This window comes from Eleutherodactylus coqui, chromosome 2, assembly GCF_035609145.1.
Source record: "Eleutherodactylus coqui strain aEleCoq1 chromosome 2, aEleCoq1.hap1, whole genome shotgun sequence".
Lineage (NCBI taxonomy): Eukaryota > Metazoa > Chordata > Amphibia > Anura > Eleutherodactylidae > Eleutherodactylus > Eleutherodactylus coqui.
The window spans coordinates 328,535,924-328,542,873 of NC_089838.1; positions in this window are offsets into that span (position 1 = coordinate 328,535,924).

Consider the following 6,950-nt stretch of genomic DNA (forward strand, 5'->3'; position numbering starts at 1 on the left):
AAAAGCCCAGAATCCCCCTTTGGACCTCGTTGGACATTGAGGTTTCCCTGCGTAGCTCCGCTGTCCGACGAGGGCCGACGCGATGCAGGACAGCTCTCCGGTATCTGACCTTCCTCCTACATGCTGTAATATACATTTGAACTAAGGTAACCAGATTTTCCCAGCGACAAAAGGGTGTGGTCAGGGGCGGGGCTTAACACAATACATACATTTACCTCTGTCCTTATAGATAGTACAGGGAGCCAATTCTGCAGAATTTTCTCATCCAAATCCGTCAGAATCCGCACCATTGGTTTTATTAGATGCAGAAAAGCTGCAGAATTTGCCATTGAAATTCCCACTGTGGACATTCTGTAGCATTTCCACCGCGTGTAAACATACCCTAAGTCAGCGTGAGGTACGCTGCCACGTACAGAGCGGCCGCAGTAGTAATAGTGTCCCCTATACTGGTCTCAGTGGTAATAGTGTCCTCTATACTGGCCTCAGTAGTAATAGTGTCCTCTATACTGGCCTCAGTAGTAATAGTGTCCTCTATACTGGCCTCAGTAGTAATAGTCTCCTCTATACTGGCCTCAGTAGTAATAGTGTCCCCTATACTGCCCTCAATAGTAATAGTGTCCCCTATACTGGCCTCAGTAGTAATAGTGTCCCCTATACTGTCCTCAGTACTAATATTGTCCCCTATACTGCCCTCAGTAATAATAGTGTCCCTATGCTGGCCTCAGTAGTAATAGTCTCCTCTATACTGGCCTCAGTACTAATATTGTCCCCTATACTGCCCTCAGTAATAATAGTGTCCCCTATACTGGCCTCAGTAGTAATAGTGTCCCCTATACTGTCCTCAGTACTAATAGTGTCCCCTATACTGGCCTCAGTAGTAATAGTCTCCTCTATACTGCCCTCAGTAGTAATAGTGTCCCCTATACTGCCCTCAATAGTAATAGTGTCCCCTATGCTGGCCTCAGTAGTAATAGTCTCCTCTATACTGGCCTCAGTAGTAATAGTCTCCTCTATACTGCCCTCAGTACTAATATTGTCCCCTATACTGCCCTCAGTTATAATAGTGTCCCCTATACTGGCCTCAGTAGTAATAGTGTCCCCTATACTGTCCTCATTACTAATAGTGTCCCCTATACTGTCCTCATTACTAATAGTGTCCCCTATACTGTCCTCAGTACTAATAGTGTCCCCTATACTGCCCTCAGTAATAATAGTGTCCCTTATACTGGCCTCAGTAGTAATAGTCTCCTCTATACTGGCCTCAGTAGTAATAGTGTCCCCTATACTGGCCTCAGTACTAATAGTGTCCCCTATACTGCCCTCAGCAATAATAGTGTCCCATATACTGTCCTCAGCAATAATAGTGTCCCCTATACTGTCCTCAGTAGTAATAGTGTCCCCTATGCTGGCTTCAGTAGTAATAGTGTCCCCTATACTGGCCTCAGTAGTAATAGTGTCCCCTATACTGTCCTCAGTACTAATAGTGTCCCCTATACTGCCCTCAGTAGTAATAGTGTCCCTTGTACTGGCCTCAGTACTAATAGTGTCCCCTATACTGGCCTCAGTAGTAATGGTGTCCCTTATACTGGCCTCAGTAGTAATAGTGTCCCCTATACTGGCCTCAGTAGTAATGGCGTCCCTTATACTGGCCTCAGTACTAATAGTGTCCCCTATACTGGCCTCAGTAGTAATGGCGTCCCTTATACTGGCCTCAGTAGTAATAGTGTCCCTTATACTGGCCTCAGTAGTAATAGTGTCCCCTATACTGGCCTCAGTACTAATAGTGTCCCCTATACTGGCCTCAGTACTAATAGTGTCCCCTATACTGCCCTCAGTAATAATAGTGTCCCCTATACTGCCCTCAGTAGTAATAGTGTCCCCTATACTGGCCTCAGTAGTAATAGTGTCCCCTATACTGGCCTCAGTAGTAATAGTGTCCCCTATACTGGCCTCAGTACTAATAGTGTCCCTTATACTGGCCTCAGTAGTAATAGTGTCCCTTATACTGGCCTCAGTAGTAATAGTGTCCCCTATACTGGCCTCAGTACTAATAGTGTCCCTTATACTGGCCTCAGTAGTAATAGTGTCCCTTATACTGGCCTCAGTACTAATAGTGTCCCCTTTACTGGCCTCAGTAGTAATGGTGTCCCTTATACTGGCCTCAGTAGTAATGGTGTCCCTTATACTGGCCTCAGTAGTAATAGTGTCCCCTATACTGGCCTCAGTAGTAATAGTGTCCCCTATACTGGCCTCAGTAGTAATAGTGTCCCCTATACTGGCCTCAGTACTAATAGTGTCCCCTATACTGGCCTCAGTACTAATAGTGTCCCCTATACTGGCCTCAGTACTAATAGTGTCCCCTATACTGGCCTCAGTAGTAATGGTGTCCCTTATACTGGCCTCAGTAGTAATAGTGTCCCTTATACTGGCCTCAGTAGTAATAGTGTCCCCTATACTGGCCTCAGTAGTAATAGTGTCCCCTATACTGGCCCCAGTAGTAATAGTGTCCTCTATACTGGCCTTAGTAGTAATAGTGTTCCCTATACTGGCCTCAGTAGTAAAAGTGTCGGACAAAGGGTTAATACCTTTTTTACAGAACCCCACAATCCTCCACGCCACCTCATCTCTTGATCTTAGATTTTGTACAAATAAGGAGACTCCGAATAAAGCCCCTTAATGTGTTTTCATGTCCTGGCTGTCTGGGCTTTATTCTACACGTTGGCCCTGTATGGGGTCGGGGAGTGTGACAGCTTGGAGCTGCAGTGAGTCGTCCCGGGTCACGTGATCGCCGTTATTTATTGGATAACAACGATCATGTAAACATTTTTAAAAAATGTTAAAAACTTAGTTTCATTCCCCCATTACCAATACGATCGGTATGGGGAGATGAAACTACTTGCCTAAGGCCTCCGGATTTCCCCACTGATGGGATCTTCATCCACGAACCTTTCCCCGTCTTCTGCACATGTTTCTGCCGGCAAAATGGTGGCCGTATGCACAGAAGCTGGTCGGGACTGGGAAATTTAAAATCTCCTTGCAAAATGTTCCTCTAACTTTTTAGAAGTAATGTTATATTTGCATGTCTCCTAAAATTCTAAGAAAACACAATGTTTTTCAAATGTGCTTCCAGAATAAAGTAAGCAGATGGAAATATATATCTTAGCAAACTTTTGTGCAGTATGTTCGCACAGTTTTGACATATTTCAGGTACAAATCTGAAAAAATTAACATAAAAAAAAATAATTCCCTATTGTTGGTCTTTTCATAAATATACACACATTCTATTGGTCTATTTTTACAACTTAAATGAAGTACAACATGTGGTGAAAAAACAAGGTCAGAATTACTTAATTTGCAAAATCTTTACGGAGTTATTCCATGTTAAAGTGACACATGTCAGATTTCCAAAATTTGGCCTGGTCATTAAGGCGCAAACAGGCCTGGTCACTAAGGGGTAAACAGTTCTGCCACATTTTAAGAGTTATCCCCTATTAGGGGACCCTACCAATCACCAAACACACACACACTCTTTGTCAGTAACATCCCATTCCCTAGAAGTACCCTGTTGTACCGCCTCTAGCTTGGATACAAGATGTGATACAGGCGGGCATGGAGGCTTTAGTACCCTGTTGTACTGTCTCTAGCTTGTATACAAGATGTGATACAGGCGGGCATGGAGGCTCTAGTACCCTGTTGTACCGCCTCTAGCTTGGATACAAGATGTGATACGGGTGGGCATGGAGGCTCTATTACCCTGTTGTACCGCCTATATCTTGGATACAAGATGTGATATAGGAGGCATGGCGGCTCTAGTACCCTGTTATACCGTCTCTAGCTTGCATACAAGATGTGATACGGGTGGGCATGGAGGCTCTAGTACCCTGTTGTACCACCTCTAGCTTGTATACAAGATGTGTTACGGGTGGGCATGGAGGCTCTAGTACCCTGTTATACCACCTCTAGCTTGTATGCAAGATGTGATACAGGTGGGCATGGAGGCATACAGTTTCCGTATGGCATCCTGCAGTATTTCGCTCCACATTTCCTGTAACTCAGCCTCAAGATTGTGCAAACTCGTAGGCTTTGGAAGTTGGCATCCCAAATGGTCCAATACATGTTCTATTGGTGATAAATCTGGCGAACGGGCAGCCACGGGAGTGTGACAATGTTGTGTGGACGTTCCTAAGACCCCCTTGTGTGTGCGGCTGAGCATTATCCTGCTGCCTCTTGGAAGCCGCCATGAGAGGAACACATGTGGCTGCAGGATGTTTTAAACATTTTGCTGACCTGTCATTGTCCCTCGTACCACCACTAGGGGTTACCAATTGTCATATGCGATGGCCCCCCAGTCCATCACACCAGCAGAGGGGAAGTGTGCCACTCCACAGCAAAGGCAGGATTGAGGCCCCCCCAAGGTCTACAGACGCTAACATGACCGTTGTCAGCGCCCAAGCTAAACCTGGATTCATTGCTGAAAACAACCCGGTTCCACTCTGTAGCGTACAGTTTCGGTGTTCATAACACCACTGCAAATGGAGGTGACAGTGGGTGTCAGAGGCCGTACACATAATGGGCACTATGAGACCAAATGTCCTTCAGTCAAGAGCCTGGAAATGATTCTGACAGACATAGGGGTGTACTGGTGGCGCACATCCACTGGTCCCAACACCTCCTAACAGTCTGGTCAGATGCTCCTCTCTACTGGTGGTCTTTCGGGGGTCCTGAGCCCGGTCACCTTGTGTGCCCTCACGCATCCACTGGTCCCAACACCTCCTAACAATCTGGTCAGAACGACCGGTGGGGGCCATTTTATCGATACGACCAACCAGATTCTCACATCCCAAAAATGCGCACCTCTCAGACTCTGGTAACGGGGTGAAATCTCTTCTCTGCGTCGTAGAGGCGTCTAGTGGTCAACAAGCTCTACAGAAGTGGAAGAAGAGGTCACTACACACAAGGAGCCACCGAGAGCCTCTTATAGGACAAGGATGGAACCACTTTTAGGGCCTCCGGTGACAAGACCGTTCATCTAATCACCACAACTCCTATCAAGCTTGAAAAAGACCTGTAAGGGGCCGAAACGTTGCTTTTACAATGGACACAATAAAGGCACATCGGATTATCTAATTTTTTTACTAAGGAAGATTCCCGTGTGCTGCTTGTTATACTTTTTCTGCCTATGGTTACCTTGAATCCTCCTTGGAGTCAGGATTCCTACAGCAAGCTAACCACCCTAGACGACTTCCCTGCACAGCATGGTATGGTGGTTGTGCTGCTGGAAAATTTATATATTTGTTCATTTACATATCTGCCTGAGATGGAACTGCAGGCCGAGATTTGCAGCAAAATTGCAACTCCTAGTGGCTGGATTGTAGTCCGTCCATTCCACTTATTACCTTTGTACCCGCTCCAGCTCTGATATGTCCCTCTTGAGTACTGGAGCCCAAAACCGTCCCCAATATTCCATGTGTGATCTGACCAGTGACTGGTAAAGAGGAAGAATAATGTTCTCGTTATGTGCCCCCTAGACCTTGGTAGGTCGGCTGCGCTGGTCTGTCGCCCTCCTGCTATTGCTGACGGACATGGACGTCGCTGTGCCCCTTCTGCACGAATAAACTCTTTCATTTCTGTCAGCACTAATGGAGTTAATTCTCCACAGTGCTGTGTGCTTTCCATCAGCACTGCAGGAGTTAACCATCCTCCACGCTCTCGGTCCAGCTGCAGGGTTAATAGGCGACTACTCTCCTATTTAAACTGGGCTGGGGAACTTACTCCTTGCCAGAGTATTGGTGTTGTTTTGTTCCTGCTAGCCATTATGATCTGCCGTGTACCAACGTTGGACCTGTTTACCGGACTTGCCTGAACTCTACCTGCCTTGACCCTCAGACTTGTGACCCGGATCTTGCATGAACACTGCCAGCCCCGACGTTGGTCTGTATCCACGCTGTACACTTCTGCCTATCTCATGGTGTGTTGCACCAGTGTCGCCGACCCCTGTGGGTCAGCCACGGACTACACTGGGACTACTCCAGGAGGTAGCAGCCTGGTTGGTTTCCCACAGCAACAGGCCAGATCCCTGTACAGGGATTAAAGGGTGAATACCGGGGAACTGCCAGGATAACGCCCTCAGGTTTAGCCCAAAATCAAACCGCTTCGTTGACACAGTGGGTCCACACACAGTGGTCGTAACAACCTCTTTTGATGCCCCCCATGATCATGATCCTATTTGCCTTGGCAGCAGCTACTTGACACTGGTTGCTGCAGTTAACTAAAATCCCGAAGTCCTTTTACATGTCAGTGTTCCCCAGTAGTCTCCCATTTAGTGTGTAATGAGTGGGTGTGTGTTTATGTGAGGAAATTCTGGGTAGCAGGTTTTTAATTAGTGTGAAGAAAAGCCATTGTCTTCTGCTAGCATGAGTAAACAAGTAGTTATTGTGTTAGCAAGGCAAACAATCACCCCTCAAGTAGTTTAGTCTTTCAAATGACTGAACAGATTCTATTTAAATGAAACGAAAAGTGAATGACCTAACAACTATTTTTATGCAGGATGAAACTCAGCACTAAACCGCAAGTGTACGAATAGGGCACGATGGCCGTGCGTTTTACATGTAACGATTATTGCTCACTTTTGCTTGTTTGAACGAATTTTGAGCAATAATCGTTGCATGTAAATGGGTCTTTAGACTGGTGACATTTAGTGAAAAGTTTACATCATCACTGCATCTCGTCTGACATTTCATTTTCCTCTGTGAACAGACTTGAAAAAAAAACTATTTATTAGATTTGTTTTCTCCTCATCACCCTCTACAATTTTCCCTACATTATTTATTAAAGGGCCAATGCTTTCAGTATTAATCTTTTTTTTTACTAGTTTTGTAATTAAAGAACAGTTTAGGGTTAGTTTTACTCTCCAGGACAATAAGTCTGTCTGTCTCCATCTTTGCTGCTTT